Below are 27,592 nucleotides of genomic sequence, written 5' to 3' on the forward strand. Positions count from 1 at the left end.
TCTTTATACACAAAAATTCGTAACTTTCAAAGAAATTAGAGAAGATGGACACCGGATAAGATTATCCTCTAAGATGATAGTTTAGTGGCAAGGGGACTCAAGACCCGCTCAAATACATGAGTATGTGAGTGTTTAGGCTACTAGCATCAAGAAAAATAACCCTGCAAAAATAAAAAACTACAGTTAAAAAAAAGATCACCGAGTAAAGAATCTCTCCAAGTTGATGACCTAGAGGCAAAGGTACTCAAGACCCATGAGCATACACTCTTATGTGAGTTTTTATACCTCTAGCAACAAGAAGAATGACCTCACAAGGTGCTAAAAAATCAACCCAAAAACCAAAACGAAAATCAAAACCAAAAATCTTGCAAACTTGTAAGGAACCAATAGAGGGAAACTACAAGGAGGGGAATTAAAGCATATGCAAAAAACATAAACTTCATTACTCAAAGAGAGGTCAGCCCTATTTTAGACGGATTACAAAGATTTATCTCTCAAAACTCTTACCTATTACATAGACTAAGCACTCATCATTCTCTTCTCTAAAACCGTAGCTCTAAGACTCTCAAATGAGTGGCACAAGGGGGCTCAAGTGGCTGGTTCAAACTCTCTGATAGCCCTACCCCTCTATTTATAGGCCTAAAAAACTTGGTCCCTAAGTTTCCTAATTTTTCCCCAAAATACCCCTCTCTTGTAGTACACTCCTACCTACCACAGAGGGTATTTTGGTTCATTTTCTTCTCCATTCATTGGACGGCCGCGACGCGTTCACGACTTAGCTTCACCTCGACGCAAGCTTCGTGATGGTGACATGTACTCCTCCAGTCCTCCCACGGTTTTGAGGTCAAACCGTGAAACCGCGTGCACGCTTCTCAAAGCATGACTCACCGTCTTGCTTACACCTTAAGCAAGCGCTTCGATATCGATGCGTGTACTCCGTCATGCGATCCTAACCGCCAGCAAGTTTCTCCCGGTCTCAATCCCTCGGACTGCCTTTTCACTTGCACCGGCATCCCCTTCGCTTTACTTTGTCAACATACCGTCTCCATCCGCCTTCAATGATTTGCTTGACCTCCACGTGTTCAGCTAGGATCACCCTTGACTCCGCCCGGCCTCTTTTATCGTCTGGTACCAAACACTCCGCTTGGCCCCGATCATCCCGTCTTCGACCGCCAAGTTGTATCCATCACCTATATAGCATAAGACAAGCAAACACATATCTCCAAATCCAATTCTAATTAGTTCATAATCAATATGCTCAAATAAAATCTCAAATCAATTTAAAATACATCAAAGCTTATGCAAAACAGAAGATCATCAAACCGAATAAATGACAATGTCAATCACTCATCACAAGTAAATCAAGGTATATTTCAACTTGGTTTCTAAATCTCTCCCTTGATGAGTGCATTGACAACCCGTAAAACACAAAGATATTGGTTTGAAGAAATTAAAACAAGATAAGCTCATCCAAGTGACAAAAACTCAAGAAAGAGCAAAATATATCACTTGGCATAAGAAAGGTTGCAAAAGCCCTATGAGAGATAAAGACAAGCTAAAAACCTCAAAAGAGCAAGAAAAACTCAAAAGCCCCCCAAAAAACACATCCTTTGTTGAATATTTGTGCATAATATTTTTGGGCATATTTTCTCCCCCTTTGGAAATGCAAAAATCAAGGATAACAGACTATGCAAAAGACGTGCAAATGAAATGCAAGCCTACAAAGCTTCACAAATAGATCACAAAACACTTGCAAGAACTAGAGATGTCAAAGCACTATGAGAAATAAACAATATAACTCAGAGGCGTACAAAGTCTGAAAGTGAGTTCATGTCACAAGCACCGGGAGTGAAGTAAGTTTTGATCATGTTGTTCAATTATCCAAAAGATGTCATCACAAAAGCATCCACAGTTTCATGATCAGTGCAAAGATTAGAGAAACTAGTGCTATGTCAAATTCAAACTAGGCAACTAAGTTCAACCCGACGGGCTATACAAACACCCACATATCAATCCAAGCTTTAGTTTGACAACATGAAAAAGAACATTCTTAGCATATTAAAAAGCACAAGTTAACTTTCCCATTTGATCATTTAACTATCCTCAAGTGAGTTTTAAGCAACCATGGATTTATTTCTTTGGCAAACCACATGAAACCTTAATCCACCGTATTGGATTCAAATTTAGCTCAAAACTTGATCATTCATTTTATTAACTCAACATAGAATTTAAGATATGCAATTTTTCACAAAGTCAAAACAAGTTGTGCCTTTGCGACATAAAAGAGCATATGCTCTCCCAAGGGTTAATCATGGGCTAAACATTTACATAGAAAAAGGTCAAAGACCTCTAATCCGCTGAACTAAACAAAGAGGCCTAGCACAAGCTTTTCACAGAACTAGTCTTAATTTAAGCACTGATCAAGCTAAAGCAAATACTTAGGGGTGACAAGAGATTATGTTCACATTTCAAGTTCATTCTTTAGAAAAGACAAGCTTGCTTAGCAGATTTTATGTCATGTTTCAATAAGAGCCTAAGCTTGTACAAATTGTTATACATCCACTACACTTAGGACAAATTCACAACTAGTACAAGAAAGTGCAAAGAACATATAAGTGAAGCTTGCTAACATGATTATATTACAGAATGCTATGTAATGCAAATGCAATAAAAGTAAGATAGAGTATGTACAAAGACAACTCCCCCTCACACAATACCATAGGGATGGCACACACCAAGCTCTCCTCGCAGAAATATAAACCTTGTTGCATCTAGAGGCTTGGTAAAGATATCGGCTAGCTAGTGTTGGGTATCTATGTAGCTCAACTCAATATCTCCCTTCTCATTATGGTCTCTCAAGAAGTGGAATCTCACATCTATATGTTTGGTTCTGGAGTGTTGAACTGGGTTATTGACTAAGTTTATAGCACTGGTGTTGTCACACAAAAGTGGCACACTCTTGAAATTTAACCCAAAATCCCTTAAGGTAACAACCATCCACAAAATCTGTGAGCAACAGCTAGCAGCAGCTACATATTCAGCTTTAGTAGTAGACTGCGCAACGCTAGACTGCTTGCGAGAAGACCAACACATAAGAGAAGTACCCAAGAAATGATAAGTACCAGAGGTACTCTTCCTGTTAATTTTACAGCCAACAAAATCCGCATCCGAAAAACCTCGAAGTGAAAGCGAAGAGGAAGCAGAAAACCAAAGCACAAACTCGAGAGTGTGCTTGAGATACCTCAGAATGCGCTTCACCGCTTGGCGGTGAGACGTCCTCGGTGAAGCCTGGAAGCGAGCACACAAGCAGACGGCGAAGTGGATGTCGGGTCTTGTCGCCGTCAGGTACAGAAGGGAGCCGATCATGCTCCTGTACTCCCACTGGTCCACCTCCTCGCCATCTTCATCTGGATCAAGCATGGTCGAGGTAGCCATTGGTGACGCCAATGGCTTTGCATCGCTCATGTCGAACTTCTTCAGCAAATCCTTGGTGTACTTCTTCTAATGGACGAATGTACCTTGCTTGCATTACTTAATTTACAGCCCAATGAAGAAGTTGAGCTCGCCTATCATCGACATCTCGAATTCCTTACTCATAGTTTCTGCAAACTTGGTCACAAGTGCATGAGAAGAACAACAAAAAATGATATCATCCACGTAAATCTGAACAAGTAAGAAATCACTGTTATGCATAAGAGTGAACAAAGTTTTATCAGCTGACCCCATCACATACCCATACCCTAGCAAGAAAGACCTAAGCCTATTATACCAAGCCCTAGGTGCCTGCTTAAGCCCATACAAACCTTTCTGAAAGCTTGTATACTCTATGTGGGTATTTGAGGTGCTCAAAGCCTGGGGGTTACTTGCAATAGACTTCTTCCTCTATGAAGCCATTTAGGAAAGCACTCTTGACATCCATTTGATACAACTTAAGACCTCGGGATGCCGCAAATGCAAGAAGGATTCTAACAGCTTCTAGTCTAGCTAATGGTGCAAAGGATTCTAACTTAAAACCCTGAGCCACTAGTCTAGCCTTGTTTCTCACTACAGACTCATCCTCCCCCTGTTTGTTTTTGAAAACCCATTTGGTGCCTATGGTGTGAACATTAGGGGGTGACTCTACAAGGACCCAGACTTGATTTCTCTCAAAGTTTTTAAGCTCTTCATGCATGGCATTGACCTAACTCAAATCAGATAAAGCATGTCCAACATCATAGGGCTCAAAAGAAACAACGAATGCAGAATCAGTAAAATGATCATGAGAAGCAGACTTGGACCTCGTTACTCTCTCCTCAAGATCTCCGATCATCATGTGTGGAGGGTGTCGCCGCTGAATGTATTGAGGGGCCTCACGTCTAGAGGTGAACTCCCCCTCAACCTATACTGGTGCAAGCTCGAGAGCAGCCGAAGTGGAAGTAGAGGCTGCAGGACCCTCTGCTGGAGTAGAAGAAGCAGGAGTCAGCTCTGGAGCAGGTGTGGTCGAGGAAAGTAGTAGATCATCCTCATCATCACTGAAAGCTGGAAGATCGCCATCTACAAAGATGCTCTCGCTCATCTCCTGATCATTTGCATACTCAAAGGTAGAACTAGCACAGGGGTTGATTCGTCAAAAGTCACATCACAGGATTCCATGATGGTGTTAGTGTCAAGATTATAAACCCTGTAAGAATAAACATGAAGAGAATACCCCAAGAAAATACCATCGGAAGAACGCGACTTGAACTTATCAAGATTGCCATGCTTTAGGATGAAGCAACGACAACCGAAAACTCTCAAATGTGAAACCTTCGGCTTCCTCCCAAAGCGCAACTCATAAGAAGTCACATTTAAGATCGAGCACAAGAAAATCTGATTAGAGATGTAGCACACTGTGTTAATGGCCTCAGCCCAAAACTTCCTAGGAGTCCTATGCTCATCGAGCATCGTCCTAGCCATCTCCACCAAAGTCTTGTTCTTTCTCTCAACCACGCCATTCTGCTGAGGAACGCATGGGGCAGAAAATTGATGTTCAATACCATGTTCAAGGCAGAAAGCATCAAAGAGATAGTTTTTGAACTTGGTGCAATTATCACTGTGAATTGCTTTTAATGCACCAGGGAGTTCTGTGAACAATCTCAAAGCTAAGCTCTGAAAGTATGAAAACACTTCATCCTTGCTCATAAGAAAGAAGACTCAAGAGTAGCGAGAGAAATCATCAATAATGATAAGAACATACCACTTCCTACCCGCTGAACGAACCCAAGAAGGACCAACAGTTTCCATATGGAGAAGTTCTCCCGGTCGTTCAGTCATCACCAGATTGACTGGTGGGTGAGGAGCGACAACCATCTTGCCATGCCGATAAGGAGCACACACAAGGTTCTTCTCAAACTTGAGCTTGGACAATCCTTAGATCAAGCCTAGGGCACTCAAACGAGTAAGCAAATCAAAGCTCATATGCCCTATCCAAAGCTCAGAAGAAGGTTGAACAAGTAAACACCGAGAAGAACTAGAAGACTCAGAAAAATTAGCTCCAAAAACTCTCCCAACTCGAGAAATCTTGCAAATCAAAGCGCTAGAAGAATCAAGAACTCGAGAAGTATTGCGTTTGAAACGCACTTCCATGTCCTCATCTAGCAACTGAGATACAGAGAGAAGATTGTATCCCAGATGCTCCACCAAAGCCACATTTTTTACAGTGAAACTCTAATTCACCCTTATCATACATTTGGCTTTCACCATTCCTTTCCGATCATCCTCGAATGTGATGTACTCATGTCGCTTCATGGGGGTGAGGCTGGAGAACCATGATGAATCTCCGATCATGTGGAATGAACAACCGGAGTAGATGAGCCACTTGTTCTTCAGACCTCCGCCTGCCACCTACATATGAGAAGAATAGAAGGTGGATGGCTCAGTACTGGGGTTAATCAAAAACCTCCTAGGAATCCAGTACTTGGTCATCCGCCCTGAAGCAGAAACAGTAGGTAACTCAGCACCAACACGCTAGGGGCGAGTACCACGATGAGGAAAATGTGGTCCGTCAAAGTGCTGGGACTCAAAGCCTCTTACACGTGGACCAAAACCATATGAGTCATGGTAAAATCCATAACGGGCACCACCTCTAGGAAGAGACTAAAAAGCGCTAGGGACTCGTGAGTGGAAGTGAGAAAAAGACTCATATACACCAACAGAGGGGCGGTACATGTCCCAAGTGCTCCATTCCCACTCACGCCGCTCATCTCTCCTATGGCGAAAGCAAAACACAACCAAGTGACCATCTCTCTGGCAGTAGGTGCAGTGATAGCATCTCTCGGGAACTCGACTATCAGTCACTTGGGGCTCTCTTACAGGCTCTCTCATCTTAGGCTGTGGAGCTCTCTTGGGTTGTGATGCGGGCTTCTTCTTTGTGGCTTGTGGAATTGGTTTCTTGATGGGTTGTAGTGTGGTATTGATTTTGGACTTCTCAGCTTCTAGGGTAGTAGGTGTGGTGAACACAGTCTTACTCTTCCCATCGTAAGCCACTCTCTCAAAACCCAACCCAAGAGCCAAACCCGCCATGTTAGTACACATCTTGGTCTTGGCCAAGATCAAATTCATTTTCCCTTTGCCCTCTGAACACTTCTCTACCAGAGAAAGGAGATACTCATTCTCAGTCAGAAGCTTTTGAACTTGCCCTCTAACCCAGCTGAGTTTGTCCTGAAAGATGGTGCAGGTGGAACAATTCGGCTGCACATCCTTAGAACTCTCAGCACTCTCCAATCTAGACTCTAGCTCCTTCAGGAGCTTGTCTTTCATATCAACATCCTTTGCAAGCAAAGGGCAATTTATACAAGCACCTAAGAGAGTAGACCTAGACTCCTCCTCAAGGAGCTTCTTCTCGGCACTCTCAAGCCGACTAGCGACTTGGGCATGCACATTACGAAGCTCAGCAAGTTCAGCCATGTCAATCAGGCAACTCTCACACTCCTCAACATCGGGTCTAGACCTAAGCAATGCAAGTTCAGTAGAGGCAGACTCATACTTAAGCCTAAGATCCTTCAACTCACACACAACTTTCTTAAGTAATATATCCTGACTAACGAGAGCATCATTCAAGGTATCTACTTAGATGGAAAGTTGGTCGTAGGAAGGCAATACCTCAGAGGGATCTAGCTCGGGGTCACTGTCGTTATTGTGGTCGTCCGCCATGAAGCAGAGGCCGGTGAAGTCCTTGGCCTTCTTCTTGTTTTTTGCTTGCGGTTCATCCTCCTCCGAGCTATCCTCCTCGCTAGAAGAAGTGTCGATGTCGCTGAGAGCCGCCACAAACGCCTTAGAAGCCGCCTTCTTGGCCATCTTATCGCGGTTCTTCTTGAAGAAGGGCATCTTGTTCTTCTTCTTGTACTTGTTGTAGTCGTGGTCATCATCCTCCCTCTTCTTGAGGTTAGGGCAGTCCGCCTTGAAGTGGGTAGTGTCACCACACTCAAAGCAGGCATGAGAACCACCCCTCCTCCAGTCTCGACGATTGTTGTAGAAGTGGGTGAACTTCTTCACAATCAGCATAAGATCCTCATCATCCAGCGCGTCCACCTGCTCCTCTGTAACAAAAACCAAGGAAGACAAAACAAATCCACTCGATGAAGTGTTAGCACAAGAAAAGCCAGCTGCAGACTGATTGCCACCACCAGATCCGGAAACCAACGCCATGTTCTGAGACAGGGGGCTTCCGAGACCGATTCGAGCCGCCTGGGCTATCTCAGTGGACTTGAGCTTGCTGAAGAGCTCATCACAAGTCAATGTGTCGTAACTTGGAGACTCTTCAATACTTGAGATCTTCACTTCCCATATGTTACGGTCAAGAGCATAGAGAAGCTTGATCGCTCTCTTGTGGTCAGAATAGGGCAAAACACCAGTTGCTCGAAGATTGCTAACAATCCCATCAAAGCGAGCAAACATCGTATCCAAAGACTCTCCGAGGCCTTGCACAAATATTTGGTATTCTTGGTTGTATGTGCTTTGGCGTCTGGTCTTAATCTGATTAGTGCCTTCATGAAAGACACTCAGAGTAGACCAGATATCACGGGCTGTACGGAGGTGCTGAACCCTGTTAAACTCATTCCGACTCAGGCTTGTGAACAAAATATTTCTAGCCTTATTGTTGGCATCATACTGTTCGATTTGAACCTGAGTCGTACGAGTAGCAGGGATCTAATAGTTGGAATCAACTATTTCCCATATTGCACTTCCTTAGCTTAGAAGATAAGTCTCCATGCGCACCTTCCAGTATGAAAATCACGGCCACCAAACATGGGAATCTTCCCACTTTTCTCAATGTTGCCTACGGATCACAAAGCCGGTTAAGGTCAACAAGTGATTAAACCGGCTCTGATACCAATTGTAGGAACGAGAATAGTGACTAGAGGGGGGTGAATAGGCGCCTCAACAAATTCTTTCGAAATAGATGGTTTTTTCCTATTTCTCACCCAACGCACATCAAAACGATCAAGCGGAAGCAAAAGAATTAGAGAGACAAAGTAAAAAGACTAGTTCTATGGAAACATGACTCCACGGATGGAATATGAACCATATGTTCCATTTAAGACCATTCCATGTGTCTTTGTGCATAAAAACTCGCAACTTTCAAAGAAACTAGAGAAGATGGACACCGAACAAGGTTATCCTCTAAGATGATAGTCTAGTGGCAAGGGGACTCAAGACCCGCTCAAATATATGAGTACGTGAGTGTTTAAGCCACTAGCATCAAGAAAAACAACCCTACAAAGATGGAAAACTACAGCTCAAAGAAAAGATCACCGAGTAAAGAATCTCTCCAAGTTGATGATCTAGAGGCAAGGGTACTGAAGACCCATGAGCATAAACTCTTATATGAGTTTTTATGCCTCTAGCAACAAGAAGAATGACCTCACAAGGTGCTGAAATTTCAGCCCAAAAACCAAAACGAAAATCAAAACCGAAAAACTTGCAAACTTGCAAGGGAACCAATAGAGGGAAACTAGAAGAAGGGGAATTAAAGCATATGCAAAAAATATAAACTTCATTACTCAAAGAGGTCAGCCCTATTTTAGACGGATTACAAAGATTTATCTCTAAAAAATCTCACCTATTACATAGGCTAAGCACCCATCCTTCTCTCCTCTAAAACCCTAGCTCTACGACTCTCAAATGGGTGGCACAAGGGGGCTCAAGTGGCTGGTTAAAAGCTCTCTCTAGCCTTACCCCTCTATTTATAGGCCTAGAAAACTTGACCACTAAGTTTTCTAACTTTTCCCCAAAATACACCTCTCTTGTAATACACTCCTACTTACTACCGAGGGTATTTTGGTCTATTTTCTTCTCCATTTATCGGACGGCTGTGGAGCCTTCACGACTTAGCTTTGCCTTGACACAAGCTTCGCGATGGTGACACGTACTCTTCCAGTCCTCCCACGGTTTTGAGCCCAAACTATGAAACCGCCTGCACGCTTTTCAAAGCGTGACTCATCGCCTTGCTTACACCTTAAGCGCGTTTCGATGTCGACGCGTGTACTCCATCATGCGATCCTAACTGCCGGCAACTCTCTCCCGCTCCCAATCCCTCGGGTCGCCTTTTCACTTGCACCGACATCTCCTTCGTTTGACTTTATCAACATACCGTCTCCATCCGTCTTCAATGCTTTGCTTGACCTCCACGTGTTCAACTAGGATCACCCTTGACTCCGTCCGGCCTCCTTTATCATCTGGTACCAAGCACTCCGCTTGGCCCCGATCATCCCGCCGTCGACCGCCAAGTTGCATCTATCACCTGCACAATATGAGATAAGCAAACACATATCTCCAACTCCAATTCCAATTAGTTCATAATCAATACGCTCAAATAAAATCTCAAATCAATTTAAAACACATCAAAGCTCATGCAAAACCGAAGATCATCAAACTAAATAAATGACAATATCAATCACTCATCACAAGTAAATCAAAGCATATTTCAACTTGGTTTCTCTGAAACCTTCGAATCTTATCTTGCTTCTTGAATTGGAGAGCAACTATGTTTTGCAGAACAAAATTCTTTGTGCAATTTTGTTTGTGCTTGTCGACTTAGGATTTTAGCAACGATCACATATTTAGAATATGAGGCTACGCCGATTTCGCGGCCTTTCGGTGTGGCCACGTCGCTCTTATTTTTCGAGCCGTCTAATGTGATATGTGCGGTGTAAATCCATGATTACGAGCTCTGCATATTTGCAAACGTATTTTCTGAGTCGTTTGATGTGATGTGTACGGTGCAGATTCATGATTATAATCTCTGCATACTTGCAATCGCTATCATCAGTTGAAAATGACATAGCCCTGGTACCTAAAGACAGTGGTTGCATACATACAAGCGTATCAGACAGCTGAAGACTTTGTGAAAGACAACAGTAAGATTGGACACCACATGTATCATGTATTACATAATTTTTCAGTCATCACTCTTTATGAGATAAAGCTCAGTGTTGGTTTACCTCACATTAAGTTCAGTCTCTTCATAATTTGTAATGTTCTTCCTAACAGTGCATGTCTGCGTGATGCTTCTCTTGCCTATATAAGCATGTTGCTGCCTTCATTCCATCACACCCCTCCACAAGTGCTTGCCTTTGTATGTTTGATGTAGTGGGGTTATATGACCATGTATTTTCTTGAAACCCTCTAATTACTTAGGTTATATGGTACAAAACTATCAGTATGTAATGATAATTTATCGATTTTATGACCTTCAGATCTATTTATTACTTTTACTTATATATATATAGATACACATTTCTGTCACTGAAAGATTTAGCACAACAGTATGACAGGTTAAGCACCATAAGAGTCACAAGAATAATAGAAAACCACCACACCATATCACCGCATCGCAAATAGAGGGGAGGGGATGGTGCCGACGGCTGTGACAGGGAGGTGGACGCGCGCACATCGGGGGCGGAGGTCTTCCTCGCCGCCGACGAGGCGTCAGGGGAGTTGTTCGCGGTCAAGTCTGCCGCGGCGGTGGGTGTGACGGCGCTGAGGAGGGAGCAGCGGTTGATGGCCGGCCTGCGCTTACCGCACTTGTCCCCTGCATCAGCGGCTGAGGGGGCCAGGACGGGTCATACCAGCTGTTCCTCAAGTTTGTGCTCAGCGGGTCGCTCGCCGACAAGGTCGCGAGGTGCGGTGGGAGGCTCGAGGAGCGCGCTGCCTGTGGGTACGCGGCAGACGTGACAGGGTCCTCGCGTACATCCACAGGATGGGGCTCGTTCACATGAAAGCGAGGTTCGTGAACGGCTCGAGCTCAGCTCATCGAGGGCTCGACTCGAGCTTGGCTCGCTAAATCAAAGCGGCAGACGAGTCTGTGCTTTTCTGCTTGTTTGCTAAAGCGATCCTAGCGGAGCTGCTACATTTAGCAAGCATTACATGACCCATGTCATGCCAATATAAATTCATCGTCAACCTTATATAAATGCTTGATGCTTACGAATTATTTGGTTCGGCTTCACAAAATTAACAAGCTAAGAGTCAATCCGTGAATTTTGCTTGTACCAAGTTGATCGGAGCCGTCTCTCTTACCTACATTGTGTAAAAGCTTGAGGCTCGTGAGTTATTTTGGCACAGTGTATTACGTGCTGGGCTTGCAACATTAACCAGCCGAGCTGCATGCTCTACTTGCAAACTCGGTGAGCCGAGCAGTACTACGAACTTTATGGAACTTGTATGGTCGAACCTCAAGTTGGCAGACGTATCTGGCATCATCTTGTATAGTTGTATGACGTTTGAAAAGTCTAAAACTGGAAAGAGCAAACAGCTCCAATTCTGTGGTACACTAGCTACTTTGCTGTCTGCCAGGTGGACGTGCAATTGGAAGGGAACACAACGGTCGAGGGTGGGCCCCATCCGAGGCCACACGTGCACTGTGTCGGCACACCATGTCAGCAGCGTGGCAGCACGGGAAGAAACTTGGCAGCTGCTGATAGGTGGGAGGGTGGGCGATGGTTAATGCGCGGACGAGATCGGACGGGTTGGGGTGGGTCACCCTACAGCTTCGATGCTCGCTCAAACACCCTAGAGTTTAAGAGCAACCCAATGCTGCTTGCTTATCCAGCAATTGGGACCTGTATCTAGCATACGTGTCTACGTGGCACTTTCTAGCTTTGAGGCATAAACTTCCGTATATACAGCTACCACTACTTAAAAAAATACTCTCTCTGATAGTAAATATATGTCGTTTTAGCCTTCTTAATTATTCTCTAAATATAAGTCATTCTCGAACTTCTATGTATTTTTTCTCTTTTGTTCCCGTCTTGCCCTTGTTTAATAAATACTACCACTCTCATAAATGAATAAGTTATCTTTTTCAATGCAGAATAAATGAAGGGCAACAAGGTCATTTAATCTACCTTTTAATCCTTGTGTATAAGCCTAAAACGATCTACATTTGCAATCGGAGGGAGTAGATATCAGTGTCGGTTAAAAAACGCTATCAATAGCGGTTTTTAAATTAGCATCGATAGTCTGTGATTTTCAGTGCCGATATATGAACCGGCACTGATAGTCCATGATTTTCAGTGCCGATTTATGAACCGGCATTGATAATGAGTATCAGTGACAGTCCGTGGTTACCAGCTAGCACTGAAAAGGTTTCCGGGAGCAAAAAAAATAAATGAACTGCCTCGATTTTGAGCTGGCCTGGCTGCCGCTGCCTCTGCCGCCACTGTCCCGATCCGACGAGTCATCGACCGAATTGCAGAACGGAATAAGAACACACAAATGCAAACACGTGATATTCCTCGTACATTATCACATGTACTCATGATTTTATTCTCTAAATAATATCATACAGATGGACACAAACATGAAAACTATAAAACTAATCTATAGGAACTATAAGACAGATCAATTGCAGCGGAGTCATTTCGAAGCTCATCTCCTTGTCTACGGAGTCATTTCAGGCATAAACTTCTGTGTATTCAACTAAAAAAAATGAAAGAAGAATAAACTTATTAACTCTCTCTGACCCAATACACTCCGTCCTTTTTTTATTTGTCCTTTTATCCTTATGCACAGGTTTTAAAAAAAGCTAGCATGTGTCTCTGTCTCCTTATAAGGTGTGTTCATTAAGTTAATTTGTCTCCTAAACTATTATGATGACCAATAAACAAAAGAACCAAGTGATGGAAAATGTAGCAATACTAAATGAGATAGGGGTTTATAGCTATGTTTCTTTTTGGAATCCTATAAGAACAAATAAATCAGAATACTTTGAGAGAGCTAAAATGCAAAATAATTTAGAACGGAGATAGTAGTATAGTGTAAGTTGTTTTAAACTTGGGCACAAAATTAAGCAAAGGGTAAATGGTCATGCTATCCTTTACTTAATGGTATGCTCATTCCTTAAATTCTAGTCTTCTATATTCTCTTTCTCATTTGTTAGCACAATTAAGTAATGGCAAAACAAGAAAAGAAAGATAGAAAGGTATCTTAGAAGTGTAGAACAACTTATATTATTTTGCAAAGAGCGGAGAAGTCTAAAACAATCTCATATTTTGGTTGGGAGGGAGTATATATCGCCATTGAGTTTTAGTCATTTGCACTTTATATGAAAAGCAAGTGATTATATGCTTTATACACACGCAAGAAATTTTTAGTGGTTTTATTATAGGCGTATTATAGTGGACATTCTCGGTGATATCAATATATGTGGTGTGTGTGATAGGATGCATACTCGCTGGCGTGTGAGTATCGTGTGCGCAATCAGAAAAAAATCACTTTCATCTTTTTTTCCATGTAGATATATTCGGAAATACATAGCTTGCTCTTACAAATCTGTATGGGGACGACATATATATTAAAATTATTTCTATCTATGATATTAGAATTTTATAGTAGAGAGCTTTTCCATATATAGCCATCCACATGCCCAAATAATTGTCGAAAGATTCGGACAACAATAAAAAGAATAGATATCTTATCCTAGACAATGGTCTATGTGAGGTGAGTTTGTTAAGTGGGCTCACGAGAAGTCAAGAGGTCGTGGGTTGAAATCCTACATAACGCATGCGAAACGTGTAATAAATTGCGTGACTTCCAAATTTTGATACCTCCTAGGGGTTTTTTTTTTTTTTTTTAAGCCAGAAGAACAAATATCTAGAATTAACTATCAATCCTTCGTTGAAATATTCCCAAAATTATAAAATCAAAGAGAAAAGACTTTCCACTGTCCTAAACTAAGGATGGGAACGAAGAGGGCGCGCGCATATCCTTTAAAATCTGATTGTGCTCAAATCACCCATTAATTGTAGAGTTTTGGAACCGACACTCTAAAGGGATTTTTTTCAGGTAGTGTATCGTGTCCTGATAGATCCAACCTTCTGTAGTTTTAACAAGAACTAGACGTACGAATCACCCACGCGTTGCTGCGGGAATTGGAGTGTAATTTTAAATAAGTGATGGATGATTGGAGAACTTTGCATGTTGCGATGGGAATTCATAGCTTAGAATTTCTAATTACTGAACAAAGAAAACTAGCATGGTGCCCGCATATTTGCGTGGCTAGATTTGTTAAATCTTTATTATTGAAGATTATTATTCAATTATCTTTCTAAGTATTTTTCATTTCAACACAATAATAATTATGTTCTCCACGTTTTTGTTTTTACAAAATCCTTGTGAATCAGATTTCTTGCTTCCTCGTGCATCTCAGAACTCTTGTGTCCAAGAGTCATTCCAATATAATACGACTTCAATCCACAGTAGTACACCCAGCGGGCGCAAGTTGGATGATCCAAAATCATTACATCCATATATAACAGGGTTACCATTCATTGATGACATTAAAATTGCTGAGATGGCCATTAGCCCACCCAAACAGAATTACCAACAACGGCGCATTCAAAGATTATTTCAAAACCTCGTATTTATAAAGTTGGAAGAGGCAAGAGTGTATTTTCTCTCATCATTATAAGAAGTTTCATCTTCCTTGAGTTGATTTTGTTTGCTAAAGTCTAAAGCACACGTGTTCTTTGAGGAACTATTTTCTTTTCCTCAGATTTTCTTTATACATTCTATCTAAAAATATTTTCTTTATACATTAATCTGGACTCAAACATAGTGTTGTATTCATCATGAGTTCTAAAACATTGATTCCGACGAAATCTTTCTTTGTTTTCCTCCACCGATTAAAATGGTACATTTTATCCCCTTGGAGTCAACACAACATCTTGTCTGAGTCGTCATCATGCTGATTGTTGACATTCTCCATCTCGGCTGCCGTCGAGTCCATGGCCGTGACATTATCGATCTCTCTATCTCACCACCTCTTGGAGCGGCCGTTCCACCGTGGCCGCACCACTGTTCTTCCCTCCTCTGCCGCAGTCGTCATCGTACCATCGTTCTCCGTATCGACCACGTCGTCGAGTCCATGTCCACGTCGTCATCGAGTCCATGGCCGCGCGTTACCCTCGACCTTCTTGTCCTTGGTTCCTTGCCTACCATCCCAAGATCAGTCTGCTAATTCCGGCCGCTCCTCCGCACCAATCCTACAGCTTACTCATCTGCTCCATGGCCATGCGCGTAACGACAACGCTGGTGCTCGGCTGTGGATGCACTCCCGCATGGAGGGCACCTGCTTGCGCTTGATCTTGCCAAGCCGAACTAGGTTTTTCAGGTTAGATTAGTATCCTAATTAAACTCTAGAGCAGATTTATCGCTTCTATATTCAACTTGTATTATCATATAGGATTATGTTCTCTTTTTATCTATTCTTCTATTCGAATACACACAAATATTCTAACATATATTGCTATTTAATGGTAATGATGGGTAATAGAGAGGCAAGTACAGGAGTATTTTAGGTTAAATTTTTTGTAATAGGTGGTGTTTAATTAACAAAAATGTATATGGATATTTACTTTATTTTTTATCTGATTAACGTGGTAGTTTTTAGACCTCGAGAGTAAACGTGGGAGCTTATTTTCTTGGCCAATTACTAATATAATAGATTTGAATTATATAATAACAGTTTTGAACTTAGTTCAAGGTTGAAATCAGACATACCGATCGAAGAGTTTATAAGGGGTCACTCAGAGTTCAAGATCTGATCGATGGCATACGAGTTCACAAAGATAGATGCGTAGTTGGGTACGGAGACACATTATTCAACTAAGGACGGCAGGAAGTTTTGAAGCAAGAGACTCGAATGAAAATCGAATGCAACGTTGCCGACCAATTATGTTTTTGCCTGGCCCCATGCATGAACTCCAATGCAATGGTATTACGTTCTTCGTGCAGACTTTCAGTACAGTAGTACACGTACAAATTTCAATCGAGGACGGCGGCCGGCGACATGGACGTGGGTGTAAAGCGATATTACTGCCTAAACGACCTGTATTTAGTGTCGGAGGGAACACGTCCTAGTATATAATGGAAATGAGATGACATCTGGTATTAGTATATCGATTGGCAGATAATTACTGAACTCCCGTCCCTTGCATTCACATGCGAGATGGTACTGCACGCGATAACTTTTGCATGGCCTATCTGTGAAACGTGTGGACAATATGTATACATTACGATTGAACGTCTCCCGTTGACTTCTGCGTAGTGACCTCAAAAGTAATGACTTGGAGACCTTAATTATGTATGATCAACCAATTGATGCATAAAGACAGATCAAATCAAACAAGAGATATCAGGATTGACAAGGTACGTTTGGTTTCATTAAATGTTGCACGAAATGGTGGTCCTAGCTGTGCTAACTGCTACCGATAGTGCAGTGTTACGCGAGTGACATGTCACTGTGTCTTCACTCAAAAGTCACCTTGTACCTAGTCTTCTTCTATATCTCAACTTGACACTGTCAATTCCATTGTCAAACTAATATTCCTCTTTGAATTATAGGCCACATAATTATTTGCAAATATTCAGAGATAAGTTGTCCAAGCCCCCATTTGATGTTGTTTTAAACCATCCGAATTGTTGCGACATATAGTAAAAAAATTTACTCTAATTATTGGCACCGGATTTCATATACTAGTCATCAATGCAACCTGTGGTTCTGCAACCTGGGTAACCAATTAGTCATAATTTTGGCATGCTAAAATTTTAGCTTGCGTATCATGTGTTTCATTTCAGTGTATATCAATCAGGCCCATATACCTTTCACAGACCAATCTACAACAATAAAATATTCATGTTTCAAAATAATGATAGCTGTCTTAATTCCTCACCAGATCGAGCAGATTTATTTCTCGTACTATCATACGGCGTATAGTGGAGAAAGTAGAGTTACTGAGCAGATGTCTTGAACTGTTCGATTCATTAATTTCTCAACTGTGAGCTGATTTTATTTTCTTTGAACAACTCTTTAAGTGTCTGGATAGATTTGTAGACGTGAAGCGAATTGTAGGACCGAGAATGATAGTTAGAAAGGGGTGAATAGACACCTTAGCAAATTATTTCGAATCGGATGACTTTCTCCTTTGTTTCAACCACATTGCTTGTATTCGAGATCATCAATATATGGCAGCAACACTCGACAGGACGTATGGTATTACTCCAATCGAAGGCCCGAACTTGTATACATCGTTTTGTCCCGTCTCGTGATTGATCCCTACACTCGAAGGTAACCCAATCAATTTACGGACATATTGTCGGGAATTAATCTTCGTTAGTTGGCATGCCTTCTTCTGTTTTGCAGGATTAATCATGTCTCGAGCTCACATTTGCGTCGGATTCTCCGACATCGACTTCTACGACAACTTTGAGTCGACGGCGAACGCCCTCGAGTCCCCTCCCGTCGACTCGGAAATCATCTTCGAAACTATGATTTTCCGTTGGGACGATCAAGGTGGACTGATCCACACCGGTACCCTCGAGTCTAGACCATTAGATGCATACCGTGAGGTGGGACATCTCGAGTGGGATCCCGCGGAGCCTAATATTCTCCACTGCATGGACACTGACAGCGACGAGGGTGGCGATGGTGACTCTAACGTTAGCCAGAGCAGCCGAACAGATTGATTCGTATTTATGGCTAGAAGCAACGACCCCCCACCGGCCGATCCAATGGTGATAGATCCAAACGCCATGGTCGACAACAGCACAAAAATTCCCAAAGATCCGGCGACAGCTGTCGCTGTCGACGGTACTGGCACCGAGTTACCACCCGAAACATCCATAGCTGAAGCCGTGCGTGCATCTGACACGACCCTTCACCGGTAGACCTTAGAAGGGCGGATGCCTCCTAGCCTCTCCCGACGACCTCCAGTGGGTGCCCCTCCGCCCGTGACAACCCACGGCTCAAGGGATAAGCTCCCTCCGAACAGTCACCATGAAGATTCATCGGCACGGCCGCAACCGATCCTTGGTCACGACGTATTCAATACTCCGGACGCTAACATACATGGAGCTCATCTGATTCTCAGATCTCTTCCAAAGTTGGATCTGGCGAATCCGCTAACTCCTATGGTCAATCAAGTCAAGACCCTACTCGATGTAGCCCATATCCAAGTTGCTCGAGCAAACAATCCTAGCAATTCCAGGCCCCCCAGTTAGTACGGTACCGGCTTGAGGAGACGCGGGTGGGAACGCTCTCGAGTAGGGGAGTCTCAGACGGGAAGCTTAGGTGGTCGAGCCCGAGCACAACACTGTGGGCCGAACTATGGCTGCCCTATCCATAGGCGCAGAAATCAGGAAGACCTGAGGGACCTTATTCCTCACAACCGGCATGATCTACGTACAGTGATCGAAAACCACCGTGAAGAACGTAGTGAAAACGATCACCGCCACTACGACCGTAGGTCTACAAGACGAGATGGTCGACATGACTCCCCTGCTCGAAGAGGCAAGTGCAACAGTCTCCCACCACCTCCTCTTGAAGAGTTCGACGGGGGCTGCGAGGCTTTCGTGCACAAGCTTCGTTCAATTCGGTGGCCCAAGAAGTTCAAAGTGGGCCCAATCCAGAAGTATGACGGGAAAATCAATCCCAATGAGTGGTTGTAGATCTACACAACTGTTATTCGAGCAGCCGGTGGTGACAATCGAGTAATGACCAATTACCTGTTAACCGCCCTTGATGGACCCGCAAGGTCATAGTTGCTAAATTTGCTGCCCAACTCGATTAGTTCATGGGCAGAACTCAAGGCTCAATTCATAGCCAATTTCCAAGGCACATTCGAGCGTCCAGGAACGGAGAACAACCTCCACCAGCTACACCAAGGCGACGATGAATCTCTTCAAGATTTCATCCGTCGGTTTAGTGACAAGCGTAACACGATCCCGAACATCTCTGATGAGTCGGTAATCATTGACTTCAAACGAGGTGTCCAGGACACGGATCTACAAGGAAAGATGGCTACTCGGATGATCTGTACAGTCAAAGAGCTTTTCAAGTTGACCGACAAGTGCGCAAAATAAGTGGAAGCGCAGGTGCGCGCTAAAAACCTTCAATCTGGCAAGGATAAACCCGAGTCCTTGAAGAACGGAGGAAAGAAGACCAAACCCGGTGACAAGCGTAAGGGTCCCGATACAACCATAGCTGCGGTCGACAGGAGCAAATCGCACAACACCGGGGACACCAAAGGCCTTAGTTGAGGTGGCGAAAAATGGTGTCCCATCCATCGGAGCAACCAGCATGACTTCGACGAGTGCTATGTGTTCAAGAAGAAACTTGATAAAAAGATCAAGGCAAATGCTGAGCGTGGCAATAAGTAGATGAAGTCAGGCGTTGAGAGTGATGAGCCCCATTTCCATGAGGCTGACCGCAGCTTGGCGTACATCTTCGGAGGGTCCGCCACATATGAGTCCAAAAGGCAGTACAAGGCAATCGAGCGAGAAGTCAACCTGGCTCTAACTGGGCCCCACTTGCTATCTCAAGTGGTCGGAATAGCCGATCACCTTCGATCAAACTGACGATCCGATTGCGGTACCACATCCTGGTCGATACCCGATCGTGGTTCAGTCGACCATACTCAACATCAAAGTCTCCAGAACTCTGGTCGATGGTGGTAGTTCACTCAACCTCATTTTTTCCAAAACCTTGGACAAGATGGGAATTCAGAGATCAGAGCTTAAGACAGGAGTCGAGCCTTTCCACGGCATAACTCCCAACTCGTCGACCACGTCTCTCGGCCAGATCGAGCTGCTGGTCACATTTGGCACGCCCGACAATTTCTATACAGAAAAGCTGACCTTTGATGTTGCGAACTTAGAGACGGCGTACAATGTGATCCTAGGCCGCCTATGCTGGGCAGGTTCATGGCGGCGGTTCATTATGCCTACTAAATACTCAAGATCCCGGGTCCTAATGGGGCCATTATAGTTAAAGGATATCAGCGCGCAGCGATCAAATGCGACAAGCAAAGCCTGTATATGGTCGAACACTTTAGCCGAGTGGCCACCACTCCTAAGGATGCAAACTCAAAGCGTCGGAGGCACCAAGGTGCCGTTGAGGCCAAAGATTCCAGGCTCGTAAGTCTTGCTGGCACTTCTAAATCTGATGACGCTAATGGCAAGATCAACGATGGTGCCAGCAACAAAAAGACCGATGGTTGCGTTAAAGCAGTGTCACTCAACTCGACTGAACCATCCAAGACGCTTAAGGTTGGGGCCAATCTTGACCCCAAATAGGAACTCGAGCTCATCACCTTCCTCCAGGCAAACCAAGACGTGTTCGCATGGCAACCATCCGATATGCCTGGGGTCCCCAGGGAGGTGATCGAGCATCGACTAGCTGTTAAACCCGACGCCAAACCTGTGGCGCAGAAGCAGCGGAGATTTGCGAAAGATAGGAAGCGGGCTATCCAGGAGGAGGTCGATAAGCTCCTAAAGGCGGGCTTCATTCAAGAAGTGCGTCATCCTAGATGGCTTGCGAATCCCGTCCTCATCAAGAAGGCCAACGACAAATGGAGAATGTGCATCGACTTTACCGACCTCAACAAGGCTTGTCCCAAGGATCCTTTTCCTCTCCCGCACATCGACCAGATCGTAGACTCTACGGCAGGTTGCGAGTTGCTATGTTTTCTAGATGCCTATTCGAGGTATCACCAAATTAGCATGGGATTAGAGGATGAGGAGAAAATGGCTTTTACAACTCCCTTCGGTGTATTTTGCTATGTAAAGATGCCTTTCGGTTTAAAAAATGCTGGTGCTATGTATCAAAGGTGTATTCAAAACTATCTACAACCCCAAATCGGGTGCAATGTAGAAGCATACATCGATGATGTTGTAGTTAAATCAAAAACTGGAAACACATTGGTTGACGATCTCAAGGAAACACTCGACAACCTCAGGAAGTATCACATGATGCTCAACCCCAAAAAATGCACGTTTGGTGTGCCGTCTGGCAAGCTTCTCGGCTTCCTGGTGTCAAGTTGTGGCATTGAGGCCAACCCGCGCAAAATTGAGGCTCTCGACCAGATGCGGTCACCTCGAACACTGAAGGAGGTTTAGAAACTAACAGGTTGCATTGCTGCTCTTAGTCGATTCATTTCTAGGATGGGTGAGCGAGGAATGCCTTTCTTCAAGCTATTGAAGAAGCAAGTCCGTTTTGAGTGGACAGAAGAAACGGAGCGCGCCTTTCAAGATTTAAAATGGTACTTATCGTCTCCATTAATCCTTACACCACCTAACAAAAAAGAGGAGCTCTTTTTGTATATTGCAGCTACCTCACAAGTTGTAAGCACGGTACTGGCGGTTGAACAGGAATGTCCCAAGAAAAAGGCCAAAGCCCAGAAACCTGTTTACAACATGAGCGAAGTTCTACACGATGCTAAGCTACGATACCCGTAAGTACAGAAGCTGATATATGCAGTCTTGATATCTTTCAAAAAATACGGCACTATTTTCAAGCGCACAGGATTACTGTCATGAAGGATGTAATATGCAATCGGGAAGCTATTGGACGAATCGCGCAATGGGCGGTAGAACTCAATGAGTTCGACGTAAACTATGCACCACGCACAAGTGTGAAGTCAGGAGTGTTAGCAGATTTTATCGCCGAATGGACTAGTGTTGAAGAAACAAGGCCAAATATGGTCGAAGATCATTGGACGCTCTTCTTTGATGGATCGCTCATGCTTTAGGGCTCGGGGGCTGGCATTGTACCTAAATCTCCAACGGGCGACGAACTCAGGTACGTTATTCAATTAGATTTTAAAGCTTCCAACAATGTTACAGAATATGAAGGACTGGTAAATGGGCTCCGCATAGCTGCATCGCTTGAAATTAAATGACTTCTTGTGAAAGGGGACTCATAGCTAGTCGTAAACCAAGTTCAAAAAGGAGTACCAGTGCTTGGATGACAACATGACAGCTTACGTACTCAAGGTACGAAAGCTTGAGCAAAAGTTCAAAGGGCTAGAAGTGACGCACATCAGTAGGAGTAATAACTTTGGTGCGGATGAACTTGCTAGACTAGCTTCTTCTCGAGCACCGGTACCAATAGGGGTCTTCGTTGAGAAACTCCTTAAACCATCTGTCCCGACAGTTCGGCGAATGGATGTTGCCCAACCCGATCAGCAGTCTGGCCATGTCAGCGAGGCAGAACCCGCAGACACGGATGCTGCACTACTCGAACGCAACTCAACTTTGATGACTCCATACCAAGCCTATCTCGAGGGTCAAGACATCCCTGATGATGATGCGTCTATAGAGAAAATTGCTCGTAAATCCAAACTCTACGTTTTGGTAAACGACAAGCTCTATCGAAAGGGGAGTAACGGAATCTTGATGAAGTGCATCACTCAGGAAGAGGGCAATAAAATATTGCTCGATATCCATGAAGGCATGTGTGGTAATCATGCGTCTTCTCGCACCTTGGTCGGAAAAATTTTCCGCTAGGGATTCTATTGGCCGACTGCCCTCTAGGATGCTTCCGAGTTGGTCAAAAAGTGCGAGAGCTGCCAATTTTTCGGAAGGTAGACCACTCGACTAGCCCAAGCTTTGCAAATGATTCCTCTTTCTTGGCCTTTCTCCGTCTGGGGCTTGGATATCCTGGGACCGTTCCCAAGGGCCTAAGGTGGTTACAAGTTCCTATTCGTGGCTATCGACACGTTCACCAAGTGGATAGAGGCTGAACCCGTAGGAAAAATAACCGCAGAAGTGGCCAAGAAGTTCATGAGGAGCATAATTACTTGATTCGGCATTTCGCATCAGATAATTACTGATAACGATAGCCAGTTCAGAAGTGAAACCTTTATTGCGTTCTGCGAAGAATTTGGCATCAAGACTTGTTTCGCCTCAGTAGCTCACTTGCAGAGTAATGGTCAAGTTGAGCGTGTGTGGTTTTTGATAGGCTAGAAGCCTACTCAAAACGCCGGGTAAAAGAGCTTCCCTCGGTACTATGGGCCGTTCGTACGTCGACTAATAGGGCCACCAGTGAAACTCCGTTCTTCTTGGTTTATAGAGCGGAAGTGGTGCTCTCGATCGAGTTGCAGTTCAGATCACCTCGAGTGGAAAGTTACTCGGAAGAAGGGTAGGAGCACTTATGAGCGGATGACATAAATTTACTCGAGGAGTACCGAGATCGAGCATCTATTTGAGCGGCTAAGTATCAGCAGGCGTTGTGTAGATATCAAAGCCAGAGAATTCAGCCCAGGCAACTTGCTGCTGAGGACCTTGTCCTATGGAAAGTACAGAAACAGGCCCAGCGCAACAAGTTATCGTCTAAGTGGGAAGGACCTTACATAGTAGTCGAGGTCACTTGACCTGGATCAGTACGGCTATCTACTCCATACGGCGAGATACTCGAGCACTCATGGAACATCGATCAACTCTGAAAGTTTTATCAATAAAAAAGGTAGGTTACTAGTAAGTTGATTACATTCAATTCGGGTTGCTACTCGATTACATAAATTTTTTCTTTTTCCCTCTAATCCGTGTGGCTAGTGCAAAATTGACACAAAGATCAGCTTGGATCTTGCAAAAAGTTTGGAAGCGTATGGACCCTTATTCGCCCTTGAACGAGTCGAGGAACCTTTTATACTCCTCCCTTGGGTGGTAGCTGATCGTTCTAGGAACCAGCCACTGACCAGCATAAGGACCAGAGAAAGTAGTCGATGTGAAGACCCTGCTGGAGCTGTTGGCTGGCGCCGGTGATGCCGAGTGGTCATCTGCATGGCGCGAAGGTGATCTGGCGGTTGTCGATAGAGAAGATGACCACGCCTCCTTAGCCGGGGATGATTTGGAGGCGCCACCGTCGAAGACCTTGATGGCGGTTTGGTCGATGATCTAGTCGAGATCACCACCATCCTCGTTCCTCTCTGATGGAAAGTGCTGCGCCGTCTAGCTTGAAGCATAGGTCTTGATGTAACGGCGAACGCTCTGGATGAGGCAACTGCGATTATCTACGGTGGGCGCTTCTTCCCTCTCCTTCTTAGGCCTGCCATTCGAGTCCTCATCATCGGAGGAAACGATGATGATCTCAGGAGGGACCATGGCAAGAGGCCTAGGGGAGAGAACTTCTGGGATTAGCTCACGAGGTGGAGATGAAGCGGAGGCCATGGCTTCAAGCTCTACAAGTCCTAGAAAGCAATGGGCAAAGGAAACAAAGGAGGCGATGTGAGGGACAGACGGCTTCGAGTACCCTCTATTTATAGCGGGGGGAACAGGTCGTACTATGTAAACGTAGCCATCAAGATCTGAAACTATGGCATCACCTCGGGCACGTAGCGTGTTCGGCGAAAGTCGAAACGTCATAATGGCGTTATGGCTTGTCTTATCTCCACAAAGAGGGATGGACGGTCATTATAACATGTCAAATCAAGGTTGCGGTGAAAAATGAGCACAAAATGGGAGTGGGTTTTAATGCCCACCTACTCGGCGGTTCGAGCTGACTCGGTAACTACATTGCAATTAAAACCATAAAGCTCGGGGGCTCGCACTCTTGAGTACTTAGTCGAGAATGGTGCATTGATGCTCATGCTTCGCAACTTGTTCTGATTATCACATCGAGCATTGAGTCGGGAGTTACATCATGCATTTTTGGTGCTTATGCTCTACTCTCCACTTGATTATTGCATCGAGTGTAGAGTCGGGGGCTACATCATGTTTTTTGATGCTTTTGCTTTGTTCTACGATGTTAGTGTTTATGTTCCACTTTACACTCGAATTCAGTCGTTGAGCGAAAAGACAGGGGCCACACCAAGTATATATTGATGCATATGCTCTACTCTCTATCTTGATTATCACATCAAACAGAGAGTCGGGGGCTACATCGCATACTTTCGATGTTGGAGCTTTACTCTTTGTTCGATTCCATTATCGAGTACATAGTTGATTGCAATAAAATTACTATTACTGTTCTACTCTCCGATCAATGGAATAGGTATGTCCTTTTCTACTATCCGATCAAGTAATTTCTTCCCCGACCATAGAGTCGGGGGCTACATCGTAATACCATATGTCTGTTATATGTTTTTTGCAAAATTTTATCTGGCTCTGCGTCGATCACATTGAATAGAACCAACGGAGGCATGTGTTGGGTCGATGACGGACAGCTATACCTCAGGAGGCATAATGGCACAGAGATTGTTAGACATGTCACGCCTAATGGCCAAAAGGGTTCTGGAGTCCTAGTCTGCCTCACATGTGCTCTCTATTGAGTTCATGTTTATATGCTGATTGAATGCGCAAGTTGATAAAATTTCATAGAAAATTCAATATGCTCTTTCTTTTTCTAGCTATGTATTAGTCTTTTCCTTACTATTACGATATCCTCGAGTACTCGAGGGCCGCACATCTAATAGCTTATCCAGTTAAGATTTCAGGTGTTAACAAATGCGTAATCGTGTGGTCTTGAGAATGATGACAACATGTATCTATTAGTTATTACATCTATTCATGCTAATCCTATTTCATCGATAAGGACATAGCAGGCAAAAGCATAATAGACTGGCAAAATGTAGTATTGTTGCGGGCATTCTCAGATCATAAAATAAATTTCACAAGTGCCAGAACAGGATGGACCATCAGTCTGAGGGACTCTCTTCATTATCATCGCTAGGCAAACTAAGCCTCAATGACTCGACAAAGGCTGGAACTACCGGCTGGATGCTTTCAACAAGTTTTGTAGCCTCCTCACTAGTACAATTAAACCCGACTATCACCAACGAGGTATCGAGTGCGGGATTGTAACTCTTGAGGATACCGAGCAATGTAGCGGTGCTTACGGAGGCTGATTGGGTCATGCAGTCGAGTGTCTGCTCCTTTAGCTCTTGGAGAGCCAGGACGGCAGCATCCTGCTGAGTGAAAGCAACATCCCGCTAAGCAATGGCAGCATCCCTTTCAGTCATCATGGCTTTCTTTTCAGCTCGAGCAGTGTTCACTTGATTCATGAGTTTCTTCTGATACTTGACATCGTCGTCAATCTTCTTCATTGCGTTAGCAAGAAGTTTTTCCTTGTTGAAAAGAAATTGAATCACACGATTGTGATGAGGGACAGACTTATGTTCAATTTTCTCCCTCTTGGCCTGAAAAGGTAAACCGAAAAGTAACTTTTGTTAGTTACCCAATGATTGAATCACACGATTGTGATCAGGGACAGACTTTTGTTCAATTTTCTCCCTCTTGGCCTCAAGCTTCTTATGGTGGTTGGCCTCAGTGGTAGCTACCTGGGCACCTGTGACTTGGAGAAGAACCTTTATCGCTGCCCATGGGTCATTGGATGTGATCGATATTGACGTTTCTTTCCCCTTGAGCTGCAGGTCTTCTTTGGGCGTGCTCGAGGTAGGATCTTTAATCTGAGGAGTTATCCCCGGATGACTGGTCGAGACACTAGTAGCCATGGTTTGCGCCTCGGTCGATAGTCTGCAGTCAACAGAATAAGGGAAGAAAAAAAGGGGACTGCTAGTCGATCAGTCGAGATCAGAATTCAGGACAAGCCTCTTTGAAATTGGGAAGTGTGAAATGACGCCTGACTTTGGCCTTTTTGTGGTCACCTTTTTCGTTCTTGGTCCGGCAGGTGGAGCCGGTGGAGGAATTACACATGGACCAGGCAAAGCCAAGACATCAGTAACTTGCAAAGAACCAGACGATAAGAATTTATTATCGAGTAAAAGTATGACCAACTAAAGAGTGATAATTCGATTGAAATTACCTCTCTAGTTGAGTCATCAGGCATGATGGTTCCTCGAGTTGGCGATTGCGAGGACGCACTAGATGTTCCCTAAAAAAAGCCACCCACGCAAATTCATCATCAGTAGAATGACTGAAAGAAAATCGATAACTCGAGAAGAGTTACCTTTTCGGCTGGGTCATCGAGAGTGGTGGTTGCTCGAGGAGGCGATTGGGTGGATACGCTCGCCATTCCCTAACAAAAGGCCACTCATCACAACCGAATGCATCCAAGTATCCACTTAGGGAATAAGAAGATAATAAGGATTTCTATTTCAATACCCAAGGACTCCTTCGCTTGCGCTTGAGTGGGCTTGGATTAGGCAGCAGTTGAGAAGACGGGGACAATCTCTTTGATCGAAGAGACCCCTCAGCCTCCTCATTGGCTGATCCCTTCCCCTTGTCGACAGCATCAGCGGAAGAAGTGCCGTTGAGATCAAAGATCTCGCTCGAAAGGATGTGTTCTTGGCGGAAGACTGGAGCCTATGGTTATACAAACAAGTCAGATCAAATGAAC

The 27,592-nt window shown here is 44.1% G+C and overlaps 1 pseudogene; it reads right to left on the reverse strand.

The window, feature by feature from the left end:
- Positions 1-27,592, reverse strand: part of LOC133903228 (3-ketoacyl-CoA synthase 1-like) — a 30,713-nt pseudogene that overhangs the window by 2,046 nt on the left and 1,075 nt on the right.

This window comes from Phragmites australis, chromosome 21 (assembly GCF_958298935.1).
Source record: "Phragmites australis chromosome 21, lpPhrAust1.1, whole genome shotgun sequence".
NCBI classification, from domain to species: Eukaryota; Viridiplantae; Streptophyta; class Magnoliopsida; order Poales; family Poaceae; genus Phragmites; species Phragmites australis.